Below are 14,318 nucleotides of genomic sequence, written 5' to 3' on the forward strand. Positions count from 1 at the left end.
ACATGACAGCCAATCACCAGCCGTATTAGAGCGCGGCGTGCAAGCATGTCGCATGCTTATAGGCTCAATGACGCTGTTTTGTTTTGGTATCGAAAATTGGTATCGATTGACAAGGGAGGCTTCGATACCCCTTAGTATCGATGTTTCCATTTCGGTGCCAAGTAAGTATCGAAACTCGATACCCAGCCCTAGCTCCATGTACAAGTACCTCTCCGCTCAATGTACAAGTACCTCTCCGCTCAATGTACAAGTACCTCTCCGCTCCATGTACAAGTACCTCTCCGCTCCATGTACAAGTACCTCTCCGCTCCATGTACAAGTACCTCTCCGCTCCATGTACAAGTACATCTCTGCTCCATGTACAAGTACCTCTCCGCTCAATGTACAAGTACATCTCCGCTCCATGTACAAGTACCTCTCCGCTCCATGTACAAGTACATCTCCGCTCCATGTACAAGTACCTCTCCGCTCCATGTACAAGTACCTCTCCGCTCAATGTACAAGTACATCTCCGCTCCATGTACAAGTACCTCTCCGCTCCATGTACAAGTACATCTCCGCTCCATGTACAAGTACCTCTCCGCTCAATGTACAAGTACATCTCCGCTCCATGTACAAGTACATCTCCACTCCATGTACAAGTACCTCTCCGCTCAATGTACAAGTACATCTCCGCTCCATGTACCAGTACCTCTCCGCTCAATGTACAAGTACATCTCCACTCCATGTACAAGTACCTCTCCGCTCAATGTACAAGTACATCTCCGCTCCATGTACCAGTACCTCTCCGCTCAATGTACAAGTACATCTCCACTCCATGTACAAGTACCTCTCCGCTCAATGTACAAGTACATCTCCGCTCCATGTACCAGTACCTCTCCGCTCAATGTACAAGTACCTCTCCGCTCCATGTACAAGTACCTCTCCGCTCAATGTACAAGTACCTCTCCGCTCAATGTACAAGTACATCTCCGCTCCATGTACCAGTACCTCTCCGCTCAATGTACAAGTACCTCTCCGCTCCATGTACAAGTACCTCTCCGCTCTCATGTACAAGTACCTCTCCGCTCCATGTACAAGTACCTCTCCGCTCAATGTACAAGTACCTCTGCGCTCCATGTACAAGTACCTCTCCGCTCAATGTACAAGTACCTCTCCGCTCAATGTACAAGTGTCGACAGTACCTCTCCGCTCCATGTACAAGTACCTCTCCGCTCAATGTACAAGTGTCGACAGTACCTCTACGCTCAATGTACAAGTGTCGACAGTACCTCTCCGCTCTCATGTACAAGTACCTCTCCGATCCATGTACAAGTACATCTCCGCTCCATGTACAAGTACATCTCCGCTCAATGTACAAGTACCTCTCCGCTCCATGTACAAGTACCTCTCCGCTCCATGTACAAGTACATCTCTGCTCCATGTACAAGTACCTCTCCGCTCAATGTACAAGTACATCTCCGCTCCATGTACAAGTACCTCTCCGCTCCATGTACAAGTACCTCTCCGCTCCATGTACAAGTACATCTCCGCTCCATGTACAAGTACCTCTCCGCTCCATGTACAAGTACCTCTCCGCTCAATGTACAAGTACATCTCCGCTCCATGTACAAGTACATCTCCGCTCAATGTACAAGTACATCTCCGCTCCATGTACCAGTACCTCTCCGCTCAATGTACAAGTACCTCTCCGCTCAATGTACAAGTACATCTCCGCTCCATGTACAAGTACGTCTCCGCTCAATGTATAAGTACCTCTCCGCTCCATGTACAAGTACCTCTCCGCTCCATGTACAAGTACATCTCCGCTCCATGTACAAGTACATCTCCGCTCCATGTACAAGTACCTCTCCGCTCCATGTACAAGTACCTCTCCGCTCCATGTACAAGTACATCTCTGCTCCATGTACAAGTACCTCTCCGCTCAATGTACAAGTACATCTCCGCTCCATGTACAAGTACCTCTCCGCTCCATGTACAAGTACATCTCCGCTCCATGTACAAGTACATCTCCGCTCAATGTACAAGTACCTCTCCGCTCCATGTACAAGTACCTCTCCGCTCCATGTACAAGTACCTCTCCGCTCCATGTACAAGTACCTCTCCGCTCCATGTACAAGTACCTCTCCGCTCAATGTACAAGTACCTCTCCGCTCCATGTACAAGTACCTCTCCGCTCAATGTACAAGTACCTCTCCGCTCCATGTACAAGTACCTCTCCGCTCCATGTACAAGTACCTCTCCGCTCCATGTACAAGTACCTCTCCGCTCAATGTCAAGTATCGACAGTACCTCTCCGCTCCATGTACAAGTACCTCTCCGCTGAATGTACAAGTGTCGACAGTACCTCTCCGCTCAATGTACAAGTACCTCTCCGCTCCATGTACAAGTACCTCTCCGCTCTCATGTACAAGTACCTCTCCGCTCCATGTACAAGTACCTCTCCGCTCAATGTACAAGTACCTCTGCGCTCCATGTACAAGTACCTCTCCGCTCAATGTACAAGTACCTCTCCGCTCAATGTACAAGTGTCGACAGTACCTCTCCGCTCCATGTACAAGTACCTCTCCGCTCAATGTACAAGTGTCGACAGTACCTCTACGCTCAATGTACAAGTGTCGACAGTACCTCTCCGCTCTCATGTACAAGTACCTCTCCGATCCATGTACAAGTACATCTCCGCTCCATGTACAAGTACATCTCCGCTCAATGTACAAGTACCTCTCCGCTCCATGTACAAGTACCTCTCCGCTCCATGTACAAGTACATCTCTGCTCCATGTACAAGTACCTCTCCGCTCAATGTACAAGTACATCTCCGCTCCATGTACAAGTACCTCTCCGCTCCATGTACAAGTACATCTCCGCTCCATGTACAAGTACCTCTCCGCTCCATGTACAAGTACCTCTCCGCTCAATGTACAAGTACATCTCCGCTCCATGTACAAGTACCTCTCCGCTCCATGTACAAGTACCTCTCCGCTCCATGTACAAGTACCTCTCCGCTCAATGTCAAGTATCGACAGTACCTCTCCGCTCCATGTACAAGTACCTCTCCGCTGAATGTACAAGTGTCGACAGTACCTCTCCGCTCAATGTACAAGTACCTCTCCGCTCCATGTACAAGTACCTCTCCGCTCTCATGTACAAGTACCTCTCCGCTCCATGTACAAGTACCTCTCCGCTCAATGTACAAGTACCTCTGCGCTCCATGTACAAGTACCTCTCCGCTCAATGTACAAGTACCTCTCCGCTCAATGTACAAGTGTCGACAGTACCTCTCCGCTCCATGTACAAGTACCTCTCCGCTCAATGTACAAGTGTCGACAGTACCTCTACGCTCAATGTACAAGTGTCGACAGTACCTCTCCGCTCTCATGTACAAGTACCTCTCCGATCCATGTACAAGTACATCTCCGCTCCATGTACAAGTACATCTCCGCTCAATGTACAAGTACCTCTCCGCTCCATGTACAAGTACCTCTCCGCTCCATGTACAAGTACATCTCTGCTCCATGTACAAGTACCTCTCCGCTCAATGTACAAGTACATCTCCGCTCCATGTACAAGTACCTCTCCGCTCCATGTACAAGTACATCTCCGCTCCATGTACAAGTACCTCTCCGCTCCATGTACAAGTACCTCTCCGCTCAATGTACAAGTACATCTCCGCTCCATGTACAAGTACATCTCCGCTCAATGTACAAGTACATCTCCGCTCCATGTACCAGTACCTCTCCGCTCAATGTACAAGTACCTCTCCGCTCAATGTACAAGTACCTCTCCGCTCCATGTACAAGTACCTCTCCGCTCCATGTACAAGTACATCTCCGCTCCATGTACAAGTACATCTCCGCTCCATGTACAAGTACCTCTCCGCTCCATGTACAAGTACCTCTCCGCTCCATGTACAAGTACATCTCCACTCCATGTACAAGTACCTCTCCGCTCAATGTACAAGTACATCTCCGCTCCATGTACAAGTACATCTCCACTCCATGTACAAGTACCTCTCCGCTCAATGTACAAGTACATCTCCGCTCCATGTACCAGTACCTCTCCGCTCAATGTACAAGTACATCTCCGCTCCATGTACAAGTACATCTCCGCTCAATGTACAAGTACCTCTCCGCTCCATGTACAAGTACCTCTCCGCTCCATGTACAAGTACCTCTCCGCTCAATGTACAAGTACCTCTCCGCTCCATGTACAAGTACCTCTCCGCTCAATGTACAAGTACCTCTCCGCTCCATGTACAAGTACCTCTCCGCTCCATGTACAAGTACCTCTCCGCTCCATGTACAAGTACCTCTCCGCTCAATGTCAAGTATCGACAGTACCTCTCCGCTCCATGTACAAGTACCTCTCCGCTCAATGTACAAGTACATCTCCGCTCCATGTACAAGTACATCTCCGCTCAATGTACAAGTACATCTCCGCTCCATGTACCAGTACCTCTCCGCTCAATGTACAAGTACCTCTCCGCTCAATGTACAAGTACATCTCCGCTCCATGTACAAGTACGTCTCCGCTCAATGTATAAGTACCTCTCCGCTCCATGTACAAGTACCTCTCCGCTCCATGTACAAGTACATCTCCGCTCCATGTACAAGTACATCTCCGCTCCATGTACAAGTACCTCTCCGCTCCATGTACAAGTACCTCTCCGCTCCATGTACAAGTACATCTCTGCTCCATGTACAAGTACCTCTCCGCTCAATGTACAAGTACATCTCCGCTCCATGTACAAGTACCTCTCCGCTCCATGTACAAGTACATCTCCGCTCCATGTACAAGTACATCTCCGCTCAATGTACAAGTACCTCTCCGCTCCATGTACAAGTACCTCTCCGCTCCATGTACAAGTACCTCTCCGCTCCATGTACAAGTACCTCTCCGCTCCATGTACAAGTACCTCTCCGCTCAATGTACAAGTACCTCTCCGCTCCATGTACAAGTACCTCTCCGCTCAATGTACAAGTACCTCTCCGCTCCATGTACAAGTACCTCTCCGCTCCATGTACAAGTACCTCTCCGCTCCATGTACAAGTACCTCTCCGCTCAATGTCAAGTATCGACAGTACCTCTCCGCTCCATGTACAAGTACCTCTCCGCTGAATGTACAAGTGTCGACAGTACCTCTCCGCTCAATGTACAAGTACCTCTCCGCTCCATGTACAAGTACCTCTCCGCTCTCATGTACAAGTACCTCTCCGCTCCATGTACAAGTACCTCTCCGCTCAATGTACAAGTACCTCTGCGCTCCATGTACAAGTACCTCTCCGCTCAATGTACAAGTACCTCTCCGCTCAATGTACAAGTGTCGACAGTACCTCTCCGCTCCATGTACAAGTACCTCTCCGCTCAATGTACAAGTGTCGACAGTACCTCTACGCTCAATGTACAAGTGTCGACAGTACCTCTCCGCTCTCATGTACAAGTACCTCTCCGATCCATGTACAAGTACATCTCCGCTCCATGTACAAGTACATCTCCGCTCAATGTACAAGTACCTCTCCGCTCCATGTACAAGTACCTCTCCGCTCCATGTACAAGTACATCTCTGCTCCATGTACAAGTACCTCTCCGCTCAATGTACAAGTACATCTCCGCTCCATGTACAAGTACCTCTCCGCTCCATGTACAAGTACATCTCCGCTCCATGTACAAGTACCTCTCCGCTCCATGTACAAGTACCTCTCCACTCAATGTACAAGTACATCTCCGCTCCATGTACAAGTACCTCTCCGCTCCATGTACAAGTACCTCTCCGCTCCATGTACAAGTACCTCTCCGCTCAATGTCAAGTATCGACAGTACCTCTCCGCTCCATGTACAAGTACCTCTCCGCTGAATGTACAAGTGTCGACAGTACCTCTCCGCTCAATGTACAAGTACCTCTCCGCTCCATGTACAAGTACCTCTCCGCTCTCATGTACAAGTACCTCTCCGCTCCATGTACAAGTACCTCTCCGCTCAATGTACAAGTACCTCTGCGCTCCATGTACAAGTACCTCTCCGCTCAATGTACAAGTACCTCTCCGCTCAATGTACAAGTGTCGACAGTACCTCTCCGCTCCATGTACAAGTACCTCTCCGCTCAATGTACAAGTGTCGACAGTACCTCTACGCTCAATGTACAAGTGTCGACAGTACCTCTCCGCTCTCATGTACAAGTACCTCTCCGATCCATGTACAAGTACATCTCCGCTCCATGTACAAGTACATCTCCGCTCAATGTACAAGTACCTCTCCGCTCCATGTACAAGTACCTCTCCGCTCCATGTACAAGTACATCTCTGCTCCATGTACAAGTACCTCTCCGCTCAATGTACAAGTACATCTCCGCTCCATGTACAAGTACCTCTCCGCTCCATGTACAAGTACATCTCCGCTCCATGTACAAGTACCTCTCCGCTCCATGTACAAGTACCTCTCCGCTCAATGTACAAGTACATCTCCGCTCCATGTACAAGTACATCTCCGCTCAATGTACAAGTACATCTCCGCTCCATGTACCAGTACCTCTCCGCTCAATGTACAAGTACCTCTCCGCTCAATGTACAAGTACATCTCCGCTCCATGTACAAGTACGTCTCCGCTCAATGTATAAGTACCTCTCCGCTCCATGTACAAGTACCTCTCCGCTCCATGTACAAGTACATCTCCGCTCCATGTACAAGTACATCTCCGCTCCATGTACAAGTACCTCTCCGCTCCATGTACAAGTACCTCTCCGCTCCATGTACAAGTACATCTCCACTCCATGTACAAGTACCTCTCCGCTCAATGTACAAGTACATCTCCGCTCCATGTACAAGTACATCTCCACTCCATGTACAAGTACCTCTCCGCTCAATGTACAAGTACATCTCCGCTCCATGTACCAGTACCTCTCCGCTCAATGTACAAGTACATCTCCGCTCCATGTACAAGTACATCTCCGCTCAATGTACAAGTACCTCTCTGCTCCATGTACAAGTACCTCTCCGCTCCATGTACAAGTACCTCTCCGCTCAATGTACAAGTACCTCTCCGCTCCATGTACAAGTACCTCTCCGCTCAATGTACAAGTACCTCTCCGCTCCATGTACAAGTACCTCTCCGCTCCATGTACAAGTACCTCTCCGCTCCATGTACAAGTACCTCTCCGCTCAATGTCAAGTATCGACAGTACCTCTCCGCTCCATGTACAAGTACCTCTCCGCTGAATGTACAAGTGTCGACAGTACCTCTCCGCTCAATGTACAAGTACCTCTCCGCTCCATGTACAAGTACCTCTCCGCTCTCATGTACAAGTACCTCTCCGCTCCATGTACAAGTACCTCTCCGCTCAATGTACAAGTACCTCTGCGCTCCATGTACAAGTACCTCTCCGCTCAATGTACAAGTACCTCTCCGCTCAATGTACAAGTGTCGACAGTACCTCTCCGCTCCATGTACAAGTACCTCTCCGCTCAATGTACAAGTGTCGACAGTACCTCTACGCTCAATGTACAAGTGTCGACAGTACCTCTCCGCTCTCATGTACAAGTACCTCTCCGATCCATGTACAAGTACATCTCCGCTCCATGTACAAGTACATCTCCGCTCAATGTACAAGTACCTCTCCGCTCCATGTACAAGTACCTCTCCGCTCCATGTACAAGTACATCTCTGCTCCATGTACAAGTACCTCTCCGCTCAATGTACAAGTACATCTCCGCTCCATGTACAAGTACCTCTCCGCTCCATGTACAAGTACATCTCCGCTCCATGTACAAGTACCTCTCCGCTCCATGTACAAGTACCTCTCCGCTCAATGTACAAGTACATCTCCGCTCCATGTACAAGTACCTCTCCGCTCCATGTACAAGTACCTCTCCGCTCCATGTACAAGTACCTCTCCGCTCAATGTCAAGTATCGACAGTACCTCTCCGCTCCATGTACAAGTACCTCTCCGCTGAATGTACAAGTGTCGACAGTACCTCTCCGCTCAATGTACAAGTACCTCTCCGCTCCATGTACAAGTACCTCTCCGCTCTCATGTACAAGTACCTCTCCGCTCCATGTACAAGTACCTCTCCGCTCAATGTACAAGTACCTCTGCGCTCCATGTACAAGTACCTCTCCGCTCAATGTACAAGTACCTCTCCGCTCAATGTACAAGTGTCGACAGTACCTCTCCGCTCCATGTACAAGTACCTCTCCGCTCAATGTACAAGTGTCGACAGTACCTCTACGCTCAATGTACAAGTGTCGACAGTACCTCTCCGCTCTCATGTACAAGTACCTCTCCGATCCATGTACAAGTACATCTCCGCTCCATGTACAAGTACATCTCCGCTCAATGTACAAGTACCTCTCCGCTCCATGTACAAGTACCTCTCCGCTCCATGTACAAGTACATCTCTGCTCCATGTACAAGTACCTCTCCGCTCAATGTACAAGTACATCTCCGCTCCATGTACAAGTACCTCTCCGCTCCATGTACAAGTACATCTCCGCTCCATGTACAAGTACCTCTCCGCTCCATGTACAAGTACCTCTCCGCTCAATGTACAAGTACATCTCCGCTCCATGTACAAGTACATCTCCGCTCAATGTACAAGTACATCTCCGCTCCATGTACCAGTACCTCTCCGCTCAATGTACAAGTACCTCTCCGCTCAATGTACAAGTACATCTCCGCTCCATGTACAAGTACGTCTCCGCTCAATGTATAAGTACCTCTCCGCTCCATGTACAAGTACCTCTCCGCTCCATGTACAAGTACATCTCCGCTCCATGTACAAGTACATCTCCGCTCCATGTACAAGTACCTCTCCGCTCCATGTACAAGTACCTCTCCGCTCCATGTACAAGTACATCTCCACTCCATGTACAAGTACCTCTCCGCTCAATGTACAAGTACATCTCCGCTCCATGTACAAGTACATCTCCACTCCATGTACAAGTACCTCTCCGCTCAATGTACAAGTACATCTCCGCTCCATGTACCAGTACCTCTCCGCTCAATGTACAAGTACATCTCCGCTCCATGTACAAGTACATCTCCGCTCAATGTACAAGTACCTCTCTGCTCCATGTACAAGTACCTCTCCGCTCCATGTACAAGTACCTCTCCGCTCAATGTACAAGTACCTCTCCGCTCCATGTACAAGTACCTCTCCGCTCAATGTACAAGTACCTCTCCGCTCCATGTACAAGTACCTCTCCGCTCCATGTACAAGTACCTCTCCGCTCCATGTACAAGTACCTCTCCGCTCAATGTCAAGTATCGACAGTACCTCTCCGCTCCATGTACAAGTACCTCTCCGCTGAATGTACAAGTGTCGACAGTACCTCTCCGCTCAATGTACAAGTACCTCTCCGCTCCATGTACAAGTACCTCTCCGCTCTCATGTACAAGTACCTCTCCGCTCCATGTACAAGTACCTCTCCGCTCAATGTACAAGTACCTCTGCGCTCCATGTACAAGTACCTCTCCGCTCAATGTACAAGTACCTCTCCGCTCAATGTACAAGTGTCGACAGTACCTCTCCGCTCCATGTACAAGTACCTCTCCGCTCAATGTACAAGTGTCGACAGTACCTCTACGCTCAATGTACAAGTGTCGACAGTACCTCTCCGCTCTCATGTACAAGTACCTCTCCGATCCATGTACAAGTACATCTCCGCTCCATGTACAAGTACATCTCCGCTCAATGTACAAGTACCTCTCCGCTCCATGTACAAGTACCTCTCCGCTCCATGTACAAGTACATCTCCGCTCCATGTACAAGTACCTCTCCGCTCCATGTACAAGTACCTCTCCGCTCAATGTACAAGTACATCTCCGCTCCATGTACAAGTACATCTCCGCTCAATGTACAAGTACATCTCCGCTCCATGTACCAGTACCTCTCCGCTCAATGTACAAGTACCTCTCCGCTCAATGTACAAGTACATCTCCGCTCCATGTACAAGTACGTCTCCGCTCAATGTATAAGTACCTCTCCGCTCCATGTACAAGTACCTCTCCGCTCCATGTACAAGTACATCTCCGCTCCATGTACAAGTACATCTCCGCTCCATGTACAAGTACCTCTCCGCTCCATGTACAAGTACCTCTCCGCTCCATGTACAAGTACATCTCTGCTCCATGTACAAGTACCTCTCCGCTCAATGTACAAGTACATCTCCGCTCCATGTACAAGTACCTCTCCGCTCCATGTACAAGTACATCTCCGCTCCATGTACAAGTACATCTCCGCTCAATGTACAAGTACCTCTCCGCTCCATGTACAAGTACCTCTCCGCTCCATGTACAAGTACCTCTCCGCTCCATGTACAAGTACCTCTCCGCTCCATGTACAAGTACCTCTCCGCTCAATGTACAAGTACCTCTCCGCTCCATGTACAAGTACCTCTCCGCTCAATGTACAAGTACCTCTCCGCTCCATGTACAAGTACCTCTCCGCTCCATGTACAAGTACCTCTCCGCTCCATGTACAAGTACCTCTCCGCTCAATGTCAAGTATCGACAGTACCTCTCCGCTCCATGTACAAGTACCTCTCCGCTGAATGTACAAGTGTCGACAGTACCTCTCCGCTCAATGTACAAGTACCTCTCCGCTCCATGTACAAGTACCTCTCCGCTCTCATGTACAAGTACCTCTCCGCTCCATGTACAAGTACCTCTCCGCTCAATGTACAAGTACCTCTGCGCTCCATGTACAAGTACCTCTCCGCTCAATGTACAAGTACCTCTCCGCTCAATGTACAAGTGTCGACAGTACCTCTCCGCTCCATGTACAAGTACCTCTCCGCTCAATGTACAAGTGTCGACAGTACCTCTACGCTCAATGTACAAGTGTCGACAGTACCTCTCCGCTCTCATGTACAAGTACCTCTCCGATCCATGTACAAGTACATCTCCGCTCCATGTACAAGTACATCTCCGCTCAATGTACAAGTACCTCTCCGCTCCATGTACAAGTACCTCTCCGCTCCATGTACAAGTACATCTCTGCTCCATGTACAAGTACCTCTCCGCTCAATGTACAAGTACATCTCCGCTCCATGTACAAGTACCTCTCCGCTCCATGTACAAGTACATCTCCGCTCCATGTACAAGTACCTCTCCGCTCCATGTACAAGTACCTCTCCGCTCAATGTACAAGTACATCTCCGCTCCATGTACAAGTACCTCTCCGCTCCATGTACAAGTACCTCTCCGCTCCATGTACAAGTACCTCTCCGCTCAATGTCAAGTATCGACAGTACCTCTCCGCTCCATGTACAAGTACCTCTCCGCTGAATGTACAAGTGTCGACAGTACCTCTCCGCTCAATGTACAAGTACCTCTCCGCTCCATGTACAAGTACCTCTCCGCTCTCATGTACAAGTACCTCTCCGCTCCATGTACAAGTACCTCTCCGCTCAATGTACAAGTACCTCTGCGCTCCATGTACAAGTACCTCTCCGCTCAATGTACAAGTACCTCTCCGCTCAATGTACAAGTGTCGACAGTACCTCTCCGCTCCATGTACAAGTACCTCTCCGCTCAATGTACAAGTGTCGACAGTACCTCTACGCTCAATGTACAAGTGTCGACAGTACCTCTCCGCTCTCATGTACAAGTACCTCTCCGATCCATGTACAAGTACATCTCCGCTCCATGTACAAGTACATCTCCGCTCAATGTACAAGTACCTCTCCGCTCCATGTACAAGTACCTCTCCGCTCCATGTACAAGTACATCTCTGCTCCATGTACAAGTACCTCTCCGCTCAATGTACAAGTACATCTCCGCTCCATGTACAAGTACCTCTCCGCTCCATGTACAAGTACATCTCCGCTCCATGTACAAGTACCTCTCCGCTCCATGTACAAGTACCTCTCCACTCAATGTACAAGTACATCTCCGCTCCATGTACAAGTACATCTCCGCTCAATGTACAAGTACATCTCCGCTCCATGTACCAGTACCTCTCCGCTCAATGTACAAGTACCTCTCCGCTCAATGTACAAGTACATCTCCGCTCCATGTACAAGTACGTCTCCGCTCAATGTATAAGTACCTCTCCGCTCCATGTACAAGTACCTCTCCGCTCCATGTACAAGTACATCTCCGCTCCATGTACAAGTACATCTCCGCTCCATGTACAAGTACCTCTCCGCTCCATGTACAAGTACCTCTCCGCTCCATGTACAAGTACATCTCCACTCCATGTACAAGTACCTCTCCGCTCAATGTACAAGTACATCTCCGCTCCATGTACAAGTACATCTCCACTCCATGTACAAGTACCTCTCCGCTCAATGTACAAGTACATCTCCGCTCCATGTACCAGTACCTCTCCGCTCAATGTACAAGTACATCTCCACTCCATGTACAAGTACCTCTCCGCTCAATGTACAAGTACATCTCCGCTCCATGTACCAGTACCTCTCCGCTCAATGTACAAGTACATCTCCACTCCATGTACCAGTACCTCTCCGCTCAATGTACAAGTACATCTCCGCTCCATGTACAAGTACCTCTCCGCTCAATGTACAAGTACCTCTCCGCTCAATGTACAAGTACATCTCCGCTCCATGTACCAGTACCTCTCCGCTCAATGTACAAGTACATCTGCGCTCCATGTAGGGCTGGGTATCGTTCAAAATTTTTCGATATCGATACCGTTTCGATACTTGGATTTCGATACCGGTTCCTGAACGATACTTTTTTCGATACCAATTTTTAGAAAAATCCATTTTAACAAAAATAAAACTGCATTACACATTGAAATTATTTTACAAATCTTTAGTTTCCCCCCATCTTAAGTTTTACAGCAGAAAAAAATAAAACCTACTGTATTTAACATAACTTTAAGTTCTCTAAACGTATTGCCGTCCCTACAAAAAATATTGGAGTACTACAAAGGAAAGAAATGTAGCTAAAACAAATAAATCAGTGGAATAGTTTTCAGTGCAAAACAGAGAGTTGCAAATCAGGGTTTAATGCTCACTGATGCAACAGAACTCTATTCTTGTACAAACTGATGAGATGGCTCCACTTCATGCATGGAAGACTAGTTGAGCATTGACTAGCCTATCAATATAGCCTTATATGCCACAAAGTGAATCGCATTTATATTCAACAAACTATCATGACATCAGCGTTTGTTAACGAGTTGCTAAAAATACATGGGCGATAACTGCCCGCTTGCACATAACGCTAATTAATTAAACATTAACGCTAGCGTTGCAGATCAGTGTGCTCACTGCTGCAACAGAACGTCATTCTTGTCAAATCTGACGAGACAGCTCAACTTCACTGACTAGCCAATCAATATAAATGAATCGCATTTACATTCAACAAACTATCATGACATCAGCGTTTGTTAACGAGTTGCTAAAAATACACAATGCCCGCTTGCGCATAACGTTACGGCGGCAATTAATTAAACGATCTAATGCTACAACTCACAGCCAGATGCATGGATTTGTCAGACTGAGGGATCTGATAACCGCTAACTTGCGGTAAGCTGAGCTGACCCACCTCTCAATTATTTATCTTGTCTGTGGAAACCAGTCCGTGTTGTTTCTGTTTCTTTTCCTGCTTTTCATCATCTTCGCCATATGGTAATCCAGGATAGGAGTAGCTTGATTGGCTAACTTCTTGTATACTATCCGCACCGCACGCCTGGCTCACAGTCACAACAAACACACCGGCTAAAGTGGGCGTAACGTTTCCTGCATGCCTCTACATGACAGCCAATCACCAGCCGTATTAGAGCGCGGCGTGCAAGCATGTCGCATGCTTATAGGCTCAATGACGCTGTTTTGTTTTGGTATCGAAAATTGGTATCGATTGACAAGGGAGGCTTCGATACCCCTTAGTATCGATGTTTCCATTTCGGTGCCAAGTAAGTATCGAAACTCGATACCCAGCCCTAGCTCCATGTACAAGTACCTCTCCGCTCAATGTACAAGTACCTCTCCGCTCAATGTACAAGTACCTCTCCGCTCCATGTACAAGTACCTCTCCGCTCCATGTACAAGTACCTCTCCGCTCCATGTACAAGTACCTCTCCGCTCCATGTACAAGTACATCTCTGCTCCATGTACAAGTACCTCTCCGCTCAATGTACAAGTACATCTCCGCTCCATGTACAAGTACCTCTCCGCTCCATGTACAAGTACATCTCCGCTCCATGTACAAGTACCTCTCCGCTCCATGTACAAGTACCTCTCCGCTCAATGTACAAGTACATCTCCGCTCCATGTACAAGTACCTCTCCGCTCCATGTACAAGTACATCTCCGCTCCATGTACAAGTACCTCTCCGCTCAATGTACAAGTACATC

Source organism: Poromitra crassiceps (assembly GCF_964638095.1).
Source record: "Poromitra crassiceps genome assembly, contig: HAP1_SCAFFOLD_64, whole genome shotgun sequence".
Lineage (NCBI taxonomy): Eukaryota > Metazoa > Chordata > Actinopteri > Beryciformes > Melamphaidae > Poromitra > Poromitra crassiceps.